Source organism: Balaenoptera borealis, assembly GCF_965194805.1.
Source record: "Balaenoptera borealis genome assembly, chromosome: 9".
NCBI lineage: Eukaryota > Metazoa > Chordata > Mammalia > Artiodactyla > Balaenopteridae > Balaenoptera > Balaenoptera borealis.
In genome coordinates, this window is record NC_138873.1 from 18,650,467 (window position 1) to 18,665,640 (window position 15,174).

Here is a 15,174-nt window from a genome sequence, read left to right on the forward strand (position 1 = left end):
GCATGAAAGTAATCGATATCGGGTATGGCATACCGTTAACTGATAAAGATACCTTTCATGATATTTTCCAAAAGACTATTTGCCAAAATTGTTGAAAGAGCTATGTGTTCTCTAGCAATTTATCACATATCAAATATTTTTTATCTTCTTGCTATATATTAGGTACTGCATTAGCATTCACAATGCAAAAGACGAAAGAGACCCAGCCTTTGTCCTGGGAGGATGAGTGCACAGTTGCTATGGCCAGGAGCTGTGCTGCTTTCTTTATAACCAACCTTCTCCCTGTCATCATAAATGAGCCATGCAGAAGCCTTGTTGGAGAAAAAAAACCCTCCATGGACTCTAAACTCTTAGTCTATGATTATGGTTCATTCCTCTCTCCTCTCTTTCTTCACAACCCAGATACCTGGATTCCAGCAAGAGTGAGAGTAGAAGGACATAGGTCAGAACTGCTGGGGGCAGGAGGATGGGGATAACCCTGTAGGTTCCATTTGGATTTTGGCTATTACTTCGAATGACATGGAAAACCATTAGAGCATTTGAGGCAGAGAAGAGCATGGTATGACTTACAAAAGGATCAGTCTGGCTATTGTATAGTGAGAATAAACTACAAGACATAAGGATTAAAGGAAGGACCATACAGGGTGCTATCCCAACAATCCAAGCAAGAGATAATGGAGGCTTGAACTAGCTTGGTAGCTGTATATGTGGTGAAAAGTTCCCAGGTTCTGAAACTATTTTGAAGGTAGAATGAATAGGATTTGCTTATGGTTTGAACATGGGGTATGAGAGAAAGAGAGAATTCAAAGATGAAGCCACTGATTTGGGGCAAAGACTTTGGAAGGGTGGAGTTGCTATGAACTGAGATGGAGAAGACATTGGGCAGAGCAGGACGGTGAAGATTGGCCATTTGTTTTAGTCGTATTAAGTTTGTGATGCCTAATGCATGCCTAGGTGGAGATGTGAAGTGGGCAATTGCACATAGGTCTGTGTTTCAAGGGAGAGGGCTGGGCTGGACATAAAAATCTGCCTGTCAACAGTGCAGAGTAGGTATTTAAAGCCACAGAATCAAAGAATTAAATACTGGGGCATTCCAGTATTTAGAATTTGTGTGGAGGTGAGATCCCAACAGACAAAATTCATATACACAGTTGAAGTCAATGTTGATAATTATGTCAACTGGCATCAAGTCAAAGAAATCAAAGATAGTAGAAAAGAAATATGATGAGCTGAATCGTACAGTAAAACAAGTTTCAATTACATGGCTAGATGAGCTAACCTAGAGAATCCGTTTAACATCTGGATCAAATGATGACTTTGCAAAAAACATGTTGCTTTTCAAAATGCTTAAAAGCAGGCACAGCGAGTCATAAACAGAAAATTCTTCAGTTCAATCAATGTTTATTATTTTGGTAAGAAAACCGATTAGCCTGACATTACTATTGTTGCAAATTAGAGACTATTGTACAAAGAAAAATGAGAAAAGTATGTACTTAACCATGTCTCTGGTTTTGTCTTTATAATTTGCATGATCACAAAATTCTATTGATGACTTTTGCCTAATAATAAACATATGTGTGTGTGTGTGTGTGTGTGTGTGTGTGTGTGTGTGTGTGTGTGTTTGTGTGTGTGTGTGTAATTTGTTGCTATAGGTTAACTCTGGAATCTTTCTTTTCACTTATAATTTTTTTCACTGCATATCCAAGAATCTGTTATGCTAACTCTACTGAAAGTTTTGATCTTAGAAGAAGCCCCTGGCATACCTTTTCAAAAGATGTAAATAAAGCCCTTTATTAACTTCATAGGATCCTGAGTTGTCCTGTGTCTCACATTAATAAAGAGGGGGGTAGCTAGTAATGGGAAAGTCAGTTAAATATAAATCATTAATAACATAACATATTTTCTATAGATACAAGGTGTGTTTTGACAGGTCAATTGTGTTATTACTCTAGAAGTCAGTTGACACATTGTCTTGGTAACGGGAAAGTTTTCCAGGAGTAATTCTCCTGAGAGCTTTGGTATAAATTATATTTGGTGGCCTAAAACTAATTTAAAAAAAGCATAGCAGTGTATCCTCTGCCAGGAAACTTGGAATAAATCTTAGAAGGCAACTGCTGTTCTTGAGAAGTGACTAAGCAGGAACTTTCGGATTCTGATCATATTCTGAGAGTAGCTGGAGATCTCCTGAGTCTGTCACAAATCTCTCAGGCCTGCAAAACTCAAAGTCCTGGAGTCATTTATGAAAATCAACAACCAAGTGCTATTTTTCTTTCAATATTGATTCCTTTAACTTGAGTGAGTAGACAATTCATGAGCAGGAATCTTAGGTACAATGACACCACTGCACCGAAGATCAGTTGGAGAATGTGGTACAGACATTCAGCTACCCTAAAATGGAGTGGTCCAAAGCTACTACCAGATTCCTCTCCAAGCTCAGCAGTAGGAAGCAGTCAGTTGAGCTGACTCTCTTATAGAACTACGTCTTCATAAGTCCCACAACAGGCTGTATCTAGATCAAGCTTAGCTTTGGTAAAATAAACAAGACCTAACTCTGGTACCCCTATTCTTCACCCATTTTAACTACAGAGAGGCTGAAGCTCAATGTTGAAATACTGTCATTTAACACTTGTATTGATTTAGGGGGAATGTTAGTCCATATAGTTTATAGAAATAATAATGATAAAAATCTCTTTCCCAAACCTAGATTTTTCTGTCTGTTTATTCCTTTCCTGTTTTACTGCTACCAACCCCCAAAATTGTGATAAGAAATTAGGATTATCTAATATGAGGTTTTAACTTACACCTCACTTGTCTGCCGCATGATACATGTTAGATATTAAATGTATTGTTACTTTTTGGCCGCATTATCACTTTTCACATTTTCTCAATTATAACAGACACTTATGGATTGAAACATGTGAAGCTTTCATCAAATGTCTCATAGTTTCAAGGACGGCTGGATTTAATCATTTCCAGGGATACATCTAAAGGAATTCCCATAACCTGAGTGAGTAAGCCAATTTCCCTTAAAAATAAAGACCTCTGATGTTAGGAAAATTTTCCTCATTGTTGGTCTCTCAAAGAAGCTCCAGTTTCCTCCACCTCAGCCCCATTCCAATGCTAAGGAGGTGGCAGGGATGGTGCAGTGAAGATCAAGGACAAATACTAGGCCACATTTCCAAGAGAACAATTTCTCTTTGGCACATCATAGGATTTGTTTATTTTCACTTACAGGAAATTTATATATTACTGAATTGTTGTGCTGATTCTATTTTTTAAAGTATATATGGGAGAAGTAAATACATAACTATTAAAATACACTTCTGCCTTTGTACCACCTGAAATCATCCTGCATAATAGAAAATAGGCTTATAAAGTATTAGTCTGACAATGTCCTCAGTACATCAGTCTCCTTTGAAGGATAGATGTGGATTGTCAAGCTCAGTTTTTTAGCCTCTAAGGGTTATATCTCAACCATAAATGTCTTTACTTTAAAGTGAGGATGTTGGGCCAGATAAATTCTGAAGTCCCTCCAATTGGTGACATCTTCAGGTTTCTGTTTAGTTCATTCTTAATTGAAAACATAGTTCCACAGAGACAGCAGGCACCTTGTACCTGTCTGAATACCATTACACGCCTTCTCTTTAGCCTTCCCTCCCCTAGGCTAGATGTCCCACTTAGTTCTTTCATTTTTGACTTTCACATACAGTATTTCAGCTTTTCCAGTGACACATTTCTGGCAGTACTGGGAAGGGAAAGTGGAGCCAGAGTTGACAGTGCGTGCGACCAGCATGGTGTAAATCACCCTGGCAGAGAGCCAGACAACATCTGTAAAGAGATGGCAGAGTTAGCAAGTAAAAATAGCTGGGAGGATGGAAAAACCCCTAAAGTGTGAACTCTCTGACTTTTTTTCCCACTTTAATATTCCTTTTTATCATTATCTTCCTTTTTGCCCCATACACCTATCTTTAGGTTCCAAGATGTAGTGGGATTCTGTAGCAGTTATGAAACAAAAGTTTTTGAGTCCACAAGCAGACATCTTCTGATTTCATTAAAAAATCTGAAAGGTGGACCCTATCCATCCAGAACTTCTTATTAGCACAATAAAACCTCCAGTAACAGCCTTGGAGCAGGTCTGAGAAAAGGGTAGGGGCTGGGGATTAGAGAGTTACCCTGGACCAAAAGAGTCAACCTCACTTAGACTTTTGGACTTAGGCCAGGCTGAGGGTGAGCAGGATAAACAGAAAAATCAAATTCCTTGTTTTATGTCAAGAATTACATAGCTAGGAAGTTGTTTTGTTAGAACGAATGTCACATGTTTCCATCACCCTGTTTTCATACTCATCACCACAAAAGGAAAGTTGTAGAACTCAGACATTTTCAGCATAAGAGAGAAAATGGGGGTGTTACCATAACAATGCATCTGGTGCAGAGCTGGCCAAGAGTTAACACTTCATGGAAAACTATGTTTTCCCGTGAACCAGGCACATTGCATGCTTTTCTCCACAAGCTGATATGTTAGACCAAGTGTCTTCAACCAGAGAGATGACTGAGGTCCTTAGATATGAGCAGGTAAGTGCATCACCCTCAGACACATGTTCCAAAGACATTTTGAGTTCAGTGTGCTTACCTGAATTCACTCTGCCCTTTGTGACAGCCCATCCACACTGGTCTCCTTGGTTACCACACTTGCTGCATGTAAGGTTTTCCAGCAACTGTAAATCGCTGTGATTTTTCAACATTTAGGTACTTATAGATTCTCCTGTAAAGGGGAAATATTCACCTTAAAATCCTGCCCACCTGGCTACTGGTTCTGTGTCAAATATATGTAAGTCAAATTTGTTTTCTTTTAAACCAAAATATATCCTCCCCTACATCGCTTTACTACAAAAGAGTTTCAAAAGGAGAAAATTATTTTCCACTTAATATTTATAGAGGATTTATTTATTCATTTTTTAAAACAAATGTTTTTTAAATTCAGGCACTGTTCTAGGCATTGGGTACAGTGGTGAATAAGAATAAGCATTCTTTCTTACTGTCTTACCTGTCAGTTGGGGACTCATGCTGTTAACTCATTGTTGTGAGTACTGCAATTATGCTAGTCTTCATTTATTTGTAAACACAATAACTTACGAGAATATTAATGGACACAGATTATTCAGAAAGTAATTGCCTAACATGCAAAATGCCATTATTTATTTATTTATTTATTTATTTTTTAATGCCATTATTTATAATCTCATGGTGTATGCATGTGTGTGAGTCTGGAAGTGTTTAAAAAGAATTGAACTGTATAGCATATAGTGTCAGTTATATTCACAAAACTATGAATTTAGGTGATGATTTTGTACTGCCATTAAATGCAGTAAATTCCAATAATAAATTCATCTCAGAGGCACAGATAATGCAAATATGTATGTTTATTTTATGGTAGCCTTTATTAATTATATGAGTGGTAGAATTACATGAGAAAACAATAATTCAACAATAATTCAAACAATAATTTGAAAATAATGAGTGACATGGATTTAAGCCACCAAGGATGCCAAAATAGAAATTTTGTCTATTAAGCTTTGAATTTATTGTAGGAAACCAACCAGTTTGCATAGTTTTCCTTCATAACTTCATTCGTATAACTGGGGAAGACACTTGTATACTTTATTATCCCAGGAGAAGGACATCCATCAGATGATAAAGTAATAATCAGACACTAAGTGAATTTCTTCAGATTTTAGAGAAAAGGAAATAACTACCAGCCTAATAAAAAAATGCCTTGCCTTTTATTTCTTGGGGAATTTCAGGTGAACTCTGAGACTATAAACATCCGCTGAAGTTGGTAATTCAGCAAATCTGCCCATATAAACTTGTGTTAAAAGCATCTCCCTTGGACCGAAACACCTACTGGAATAACATTTATTCATGAATTCTAGCACTAACTACTGATTTCTCCATAAACTTGGCTTGTGTATGGTAAAAGTGTGCAAAGCACAACATTAGAGGAAAGAAGGAGACTCTTGGCTTTCATATGCACTTGGGACAGTTATTTTAAGGTGAAACATTTAAATATCAGAGAGATCTTTTGGTGAAATGGCCAAGTTTGAGAATGCTTTCTTTTCTTATGTCCTCAATTGAGATGTAAACTCTGCTTTAACTGAATAGAGGCAGGGGTATTCAATCCCATGTGCTATAGCCATTTCAATGTGGAATAGATTCTGTCTAAGATGGGTTGTATTCATATTATTAATTATTAAATGTGTTATATACAGAATATGCAGTCTGTAATCACTGCTTTTAAAATCTGTGCTTTTGGAGAAAGATGATTATCAGAGTGAGTGCAATAGCTCTCTACCTGTGATCCCAAGTTGCAAAGAAAATAAGTTGATCAGATTCAGTGATATTATAGGAGAAAGATCTGGTGGCTGTGATAATCATCCTGACAGTGCCCTTTGAAGATTCAGATGGGAATGGCAGCAATAGTCAAATGAAAGACTGGCAAGATTAAAACTGATGACCACATTACACATTATACTGAAGCTCATACATTATACTCAATGAAAGGAACCATGCAACGCAAGTAGGAAAGCCACTGTTCTGCTGATTCCTAATTATATCTTTTTTTCCCCATCTGTTTCTATTCCAGCACCTTAACTCATTCTAGTAGAGAGGGGAAACAGGTTTCATTAGGATTTAGGAGCCATATCCTTCAGGGATTTTTAAAATACAAAGAGTAATACAAATAAGAAATAACGAATTTTGCCGCTAATTATCGAAGGGTCACAAGGCCCCTGGGTAAATGAGATGTTGTGATGGTTAGTGCATGTAAGAGAAAATGTGGTTCGTGCTCCAAGATGTTAATATGGGATTTTTGGCTTTGATATGCCAAACACTGCTCTAGGCACTGCCAGGTTTGGAGCATACAAGTGATTAATTCTTTACTCGAGAATAGAAACACAAGCTCAAATGATAGCATCTGTGGAAGGAACCATATTTTTTCATGTCCAAAGCAAATAAACAGGTGAATAGACGATGCACTTACAAGTTGTAATTGATGGGGTCACATGATGGAGAGTACTTGCTGGGGAAGGAAGGGTATTGGGGGTCAAGGAGAAGTAGGCCTTGTGAAGACCTACTGTTATGCAAAATGGGAAACTCAATACAGAATCATTGGTTGATGCTACAACCAAATGTCTTGCTCTAAAGACTGGCTTGTAGAAGATCGTGGTGTTCTCTGTGATGGTTAGTGAGATTTTCTATAAGGCAGGGGTTCATGTTCTTAATCTCCCCTCAAGCTTTGCCCCACAAACATACATACTTATTTTAATATATTTTTATGATTTTTTTTTGACTTTGATTCTTTATTTCTCTCTTCATTCTGAGACTTTTTAGCTATCAATGTGGCCTCTTTGGCTTCTCCAACTCCCTTTCCCCTCAAGCCTTTATCAGTTGTGTGAAGCATTGCAGAATAATCTTGTGTTTTCTGCCTGGAATGCCTCTTTTAGCTCTTCTGTCTGACAACCTCATCTTTCAAGGTTCAGCTCAAACTGTCACTGCTCTGTGAACAAGTTCTCTGATTGATTCAGATAGGAGATGGTCACCTTCCCTCTAGCCTACCACGGCTCTTTGTAAACACTTCTGTTACAGAATGTACCACAATTTGATGAAATTCTGTTTACACTTCTATTTCTCTACCAAGACTATAAGCTCTTTGAGAGTATAGACCTTCTCACTAGTACCTGGTTCAGTGCAGAACATGTAGGCGGTTCTTAATAAATATTAAATATTTATTGACTAGAATTTCAGCATTCACTGAATTAAAAGAATGAATGCCTATAAGAAGGATTGATTGTATGACAGCTCTAGGTCTATACTGATTAATCTAGCTAGCTGAACTCGCTTAGAAGTAGGGATATTCATAAGAAATTGACATATTTCAAGTATGGGATCTGCTTAGAAAGTTGAGGAATGAAAGCAGCAAATCAATACTTGAGAAGAGACAGAAAGCTAAAATTTCTTGATGCTTAAATACATATAAACCCGAGTCAGAAGAAAAACTATAAAATTAAAGAACAGAAGTGACGTTAGAAAATGTTTAACTGAACTTCAGAGAGAATGTACGAGAACTTGTCCATGGCCTCCAACAGGGTTATTGGCAGAGGACCAAAATCCAAGCCTCTTCTCAATCCTGTGCAATTTTCTCTGTTCTCACTGCTGTGAAAACTCCATTTCCATTGCTTATACAACCAGCATAGAATGCAGATAATGTGTTTCTCTTCTTTTTTGGCTCTCATGAATAATTTTCAGCCGCTTCCACAATTGCTTTCTGTTGCCCTGCTGGGTTCATCCTTGCAAAGGACATCTTGTCATACAGCAGAAAGAGTCACCCAGTACCTTTCCAATATCCCTTCAGTCAATCAGTCAACAAGTTATTTGTTGAGCAGTTGCTGATGTGACCCACACAGGGCTAATATGATGGAGTTGGCTGCTTTTAAGTTCAATGCATCAATTAAATAGCACTTTGCATGATTTTGACTTGGCATACCTCGAGGGACAATATTTTTCAAGGCCACTGTGAACTCAGTAATGGGAAGCTCACCCAGTAATTAATTTTACATGAAATCATGCATTTTAGCCTGATCCCCAGTGTAGGCTTTAAGACTATCAGATACATAGCATCCAGGACAAAATTCTGTCCTCAGACGTTCAAAGACCATGTCCATCTGCTCTTTACGTTTTATGACTGAAACTGAATATCCAGAAAGTGATAGAATCAGAAAGACATTCTTCTCAATATGAAGTGCTGAATGTTTCATTGCACTGAGAACTGGGGACCAGGAGAATGGTGAGAGTGAGAATGACATTTCAGAATTTGTGACAATTTTTGCTGATGCTTTGGCATCCAAATACCCTACCTTCTGTGACTCAGGCTTCAGTTGAAATATAAAGAGATGGATTAAACCTTTTGGACAGGGGACTGTCCTGTAATTCAGTCCATTAAGTCACACGGCTTAGGCACTGGGCTGGAGGAGTTGCTATCACAGGGGAGCTGGTTGGCTGGGGAGGAGGGGGATATAGGAACATAAAACCATATCAGAGGCCTGAACATAACTATGTTAAAAAAGTTGTGTTTACCTAAAATTCAAATTTACTTGGGCCTCTTGTATTTTTATATGCTAAATCCTGCCTTTGTAACTTAGGACCTCTGCATGGCAGTTACTTTCAGGCCAAGACGGAGCTTTGGATGTTATTGCAAGACTGTGGATTCCATCCTGCATAGCTGTGTGAATTAGTCATAACTCATCTGATAATAGACTTTTAGCAAGGTCAGGCTCTTGGGTAATACTTGAATGGAAACTGCCTGGGAATAAGTTTTAAGGGTAGTATTGCATTCCGGTTAAAAACATGAGTTTGGAGTCAGGTGGCCTGAGTTTGGATCTGGACTCTGCCTCTGGAGTTATGTGACTTTGGACAAGTTACTTCACCTTCCTGTACCTTAGCTGCTTCATCTGTGAAAGCGATGATAATAGTAAAGTTGTCTTTTGGTATCTGCAGGGGATTAGTTCCAGGATTCTCCACGGATACCCAAATCAGCGAATACTCAAGTCCCTTATATAAAATGGTAGCACTGTCAGTCCTCCATCTCCACTGATTCTGCAAATACCGAGGGCCGAGTGTATCTAACTTCGAGTTGTTGTAAAGATTAAATGGACCGATAAAGTGTTCGGCACATCAAAAACTGTATAAATGCTAGTTATTATTGTTTATAAGACCTATCTAAATTTCTGGGTATATTTTTATTTATTTTAAAAGTTTTAAAAACCTTAACTGCTTATAAGTAACATTAAACTCAAGTCATCTAGTTTGAATTGTCAGTGCATAAAAAGGATACTAAATTATATGTTCCTGAGCATTTGTTTAATTAGTCAGTGTTATACATAATTTTAATTGCATGACCCTGTACGTTGGAGTCTCTGTGTCACTGAAGTTTTGTCAACTTCTACTGTAATATCACACAAGAGGAATGAGAATGTTCTGTGACAAAGATCTAGGGAAAGTAAGAACTTTTACTAGATCTTTGTCATAGAACATTTTTTTCCCCTAGATCTTTGTCGTAGAACATTCTCATTCCTCTGGTGTGATATTACAGAAATATCACAAGAAATAAGTGATTCCATGAAGTCAAGGTAAAGTTTGCATTCAACAAGGCTGTCTTGAAAGGAGCAGATAACTCCTGAAATTGCCAAGAAATATGTGATGACTATGACTTCAGCGTGGGATCAGAAAAAAGAAAATGTGAGACAATAAGTTCACGAGCTCTTAATAAGAAATGTGAACTAAAAATGTGCTGAGTAAGAAAACTCCAGACATTTTAGAAAATGTCACAAGTCTAATGTAATATAATCAGCTTACTAAATTGGAAAGTGTAAGTATAATTTAGAATTCTATCTTTAGTCTACATAAGAAGACTCAATCTTTTAGCTTTCAATAAGCCAGACATAGTGACTTTTTTCAGCCTCAATGGAAACATAAATGAAAAGGAAATTATAAGTTAATTTACATATAAATTAAATTATAGCCAGTTATAGAGTGATTGTCACTTGAAATTGGGGAAAATAAGACATTTCAAAAGCTGTGGAAAAGAGAATTGTGAAGAGGACCTACTTGGAATGAAGGGTCCCGTGACCGTTGCATGTTTATAGCCTCAGTCTGATGCCGGCGGGGTTGAGGCAGCGTTTTTGGTCTTGAACGCTGTGATTCTGTGGGTGAGTAAGAACTTCAGTTCTTACACAGGTATTTTAAGCAACACTGTTTGCAAAGCACCCCTCAACAACACATGAGGGGCATGTTCAAGTCCTGAGACCCCTGGAAGAATCCCTAGTGATGATTTTTCTGAGATGGGACTAAGTTTCCTGGTGCTACATAAGAGCTGCCAAGGGAATATATAAAGAAACTGGGGTAGTCCTTCAACACTTGCAGTGCACCTTTCAAAGTCTGAGTTTCATGCTCAACACCAGAGGGGCGGAGGTGCTGGGACTGAGAAACTAACCACTTAAGAGGGAGTAAGGTTGAAAATGTAAAATAGATAGCTAGTGGGAAGCAGCCGCATAGCACAGGGAGATCAGCTCGGTGCTTTGTGACCACCTAGAGGGGTGGGATAGGGTGGGAGGGAGGGAGACGCAAGAGGGAAGGGATATGGGGATATATGTATATGTATAGCTGATTCACTTTGTGATACAGCAGAAACTAACACAACATTGTAAAGTAATTATACTCCAATAAAGGTGTCCAAAAAAAAAAAAGAGGGAGTAAGGTTGAGATCAATACATATGAAACCATACACATCACATAGAACGGCTTGTGAGTGAGTGTTTGGCTCTTTTCATGGCTGGTCCTTCATCCTATACCTCACAGCAGAATTCTGTGGCCCTTTATTTTCCATTGGAATTAGTTAGAATGCTTTATCCAAGAGGTACCTGGTTTGCTTCAACCCAGTTCTTGAATAGAACGTAACCACATATATAGGTAAGTTTCTTTGGACTTTTGAATAAGAAATTTGACCTATTTTTAGGTGCCTAGAGAGAAAAGGATGAATGAGTTGTGTTATTTGGAATGGACTGAAAAAGCTTTAAGCAAGCTGTTATCGCTTATACCTGAATAAATGTAGCACCCTAATTATTCAGTTTTATCAAGTTTTATAGAAAATAAATAGTTTGGTATCTGCTGATTTTTCCAGAACTTTCTCTGGAAAACGTAAGCGAGTTCATTGTTTAATTTCTTTTTCCAAAACTCATGGAAATGATACCTACATTTGCTTGTGATGCTGTACTAAAACTTGTACTTTTGTAAGCATGTATATCATCTTCCTTGTATACACACAAATGTTGCAGGTCAAACAGCCAGGGACAAGAACAGTGTGGGACAAGTAGAAGGTTCAGAAAGAACTAAAGCTTGCATAGGTGTTCTTAGGGAAAAGCTCTGGCAGATGGCTATCTGAACCCAGTGCAGCTCTTAGAGTTTATTATAAATAAGAATGTTAGGGAATTTCTATTTTGTTCTGTTCTCTAGAGCAATGCTATATTGGACCAGGCTAGCCAACAGATCTTTTAATAATCATAAAATATCTAAAATACTTTGCATTTTTAAAATGCTTGTACTATATAAATCAATACAAAGGAAAGGTTAAGTGAATTTTTATTTTTCTTGATTTATAAACTTACATTGCTAATTCAATTTGCATTTGAAACTGTCTTTTTTTCCTTTTAATGTCTAAGCAACTTTCCTTTGGTCCTACGACTCTCCTGGTCTATGAGGCCGAGTTTTAAACAGATGACCTGCAGTGACAGTTCTGTTTAGTGTGGTCCTGTGAGATGGGGCATTAGGGTCAGGTATATTAAGGGACTGTGGAGTAAAAGATAATTAGGAAGAATTGCTTAGCAACTGAGAATAAAGGTGAATGAAACTTTATATAGTTTACAGTCTAAAGGGAAATTATGACAATTCCAAAGTCTCCATGGGAGGTTTTTGTTCATATATTTGGTGTTTGTAATAAAGCTATCCTGGATGAGGAAAAAGAAGAGAGTTTTAAATTTTTTAAAAAAATGCTATAATTTGCACTGTCCTATACTAAACATGTTATAAAGCTTGAATAATGCACACTGTGACCTTGGGCTAAGAATAGACAGAACAATGGAATGGAACAGAAAACTTAGAAACAGATTGGATGTTTATAAAATATTATGTATGATAAACATGAACTTCTAAACAATGAGAAAATGGCAGATCATTAAAACATGGTACTGGGATAATTAATTACCATTTGGAAAAGAATGCGGGTCTAAAACCTCATGTCATATATCAAAATAAAGTCCAAATGGAAAAATTACATGAATAGAGTGAAAACACAAGAGAATGAGATGAATAATAGCTAGACATTTTTGGTGAGAACGTTCTTTCAAAAAATGAACTCCTTCCTTCCTCCCCCTCCCCAGTTACAAATAATCTCTCACGAACTTCCATAATATAATACTTACCATATGTGAAAATGATGAATTAGTAAAAATGTTAGTGACACATGACAAAGTGTTAATAGCCTTAATAAATAAAGAGATTTTATAAATTTATGAGAAAATGAACATAATTTTCCATGAAGGCAGAAACCAACACACACATTCATCCCCACGCTCGCCCCCAACATTCTCTTCCCTCGATCCAGCCAACTGTCTGGCACGTAGTTGACACACAATAAAAATTTGTTGAATGAACAAATGAGTTATTGAAAAGATAAATATCCCAATAGAAAAAATAGGTAAAGAATTTGAAGAGGCCATTACAAAAGAAGTATAATGATTCATAAATATATGATAAGAATCTCTAACTTCCCTAGTAATCAAAGAAATGCAAATGAGAATGCTATAACATTGTCTTTTGAGTTAGTCAAAGTTGACACAGTTAATAGTGTTTGAAGAGAATAATGAACCAGATGGTGAAATTATAAATTGTTATAAGCTAGAGGTTTAGTTTTATGTATCAAAAACTTCAAAACATCTTTATCTTTTGATTAAGAAATGTATTTTGATGTAACATCAGAGATATTCAAGATTTATAAATAAAGTTATACATTGCTTTATTATTATTTTATTAAAATTGGACTTGGTCTATATGTCCATAATGTAGGATGATTTAAATTAATTGCAGTGCACATATAACATGAAATAATAAGCAGCCATTAAAATTGTGTTTTAGAGATTATTAGCGACATGAGGAAATGATTAGGACAGATAATGTGAAAAGAGCAAGTTGAAAAGAAATTCTAATACTTGAGTGTTGTTTTCATGGGTGTTTATTATATCATAAAATTAAATTTATGAGTTCATTCAGTTCTGTGCATCTGAGATTCAAGGGGGTGGGAAGCAAAACAGGCAGTCTTGTCCTAACTCTTTTAAAAAGTGTAACATATTTCATAGAGAAAGATTGTTGGGGATTCATCTAAACAGTAACTGGGTGTCTCTCTGGGTGATATCAGTGACGATTTTTCTCTTTTTAATATTCTGATTATTTCTTATAAAAATAATCTCATAACAAGGCTGCATCATCTTTATAGAGAAAAAGAAAAAGTGTATTTTAAATAAAGTTGAGTTCCTTCAGGTTGCCTGAGTGCTGAGTGGCAGATTGCAAAGTCTTCCAGGGAGAAGAAGAGAACCTCGGAGACAGAGGCCCATCTTGTCTCCCCAGAGACGGTGGGGGATGGAATGGAGGCGGCTCGGTTGGGGAATTCCTTTGGGAGAAAGCCTGGGACAGAGCAGGGCCTCAGAGCAGGAGAGGCGCATCTCCTGTGAGGACCAGAGGACCAGGGCGGCTGCAGGATAAGGAAGATTTGGGAGCCAGGAGAATCCAAATTCTTCTCACAGTAGCCTAACCCAGGCAGAGGGACCAGACTCTGGAATAGATTGTCCACCTGGAACCTCACAATGCGGCCTTATTTGGAAATAGGGTTTTCACAGATGTAATTAGTTAAGGGTCTCAATGACGCAGTCATCAGACTGGTGACTTCACAACTGAAAGGAGAGGGAGATTTGGATACAGAGGCACACAAGGAAGAAGGCCATGTGAAGATGGAGACAGAGACTGACGTTATCCAGCCATAAGCCAAGGAATGCCTGGAGCCACCAGAAACTAAGGGAGACAAGGAAGGAACTGCTTCTAGAGCTTTCAGAGGGAGCACGGCCCTGTGACACCTTGAATTTGGACTTCTGGCCTCTAGAACTGTGAGAGAGTAAATGTCTGGTGTTTAAAGTCACCCAGGTTGTGGTCATTTGTTTTGGCATCTCAGGAAACTAACATGCCCTGGTCAGATGACGAGGCCAGAGAAAGTCCAGGGGAGGAGCGGGCAGTCCTGAGCCCTTCAGTGGTGACGTCCCTCATCACTACAGTTGACAAACAGGACCACTCTATCCAGGGCTCTAGCTCTACCTCCCTCTCTAGTGTCTGTGGCACTTTGTACTGTCTTCATAAGTCATGAGTCATAAATTAAGCAGTGCCTTTAGTGATCTCATAAAAGAGGTTACTACATCTTTCTGAATGCTTTCTTCTTGCATGAATTTGGAATATATTCATTAGAGACACTTAAACGAGGCATCAGGCATAGAGATTACCCTCATGGTATTTTAGCCAAAGGAG

The 15,174-nt window shown here is 37.6% G+C and overlaps 1 long non-coding RNA gene across 3 annotated transcripts in view; it reads left to right on the forward strand.

Moving 5' to 3' along the window:
• LOC309634947 overlaps positions 1 to 15,174 on the forward strand; it is a 429,791-nt gene that overhangs the window by 239,641 nt on the left and 174,976 nt on the right. For all 3 annotated transcript variants that reach the window (XR_014248512.1, XR_014248513.1, XR_014248514.1), the window contains one exon: positions 2,898 to 3,007. This is a non-coding gene — a long non-coding RNA (uncharacterized lncRNA). The remainder of the gene's footprint in view (positions 1 to 2,897; positions 3,008 to 15,174) is intronic.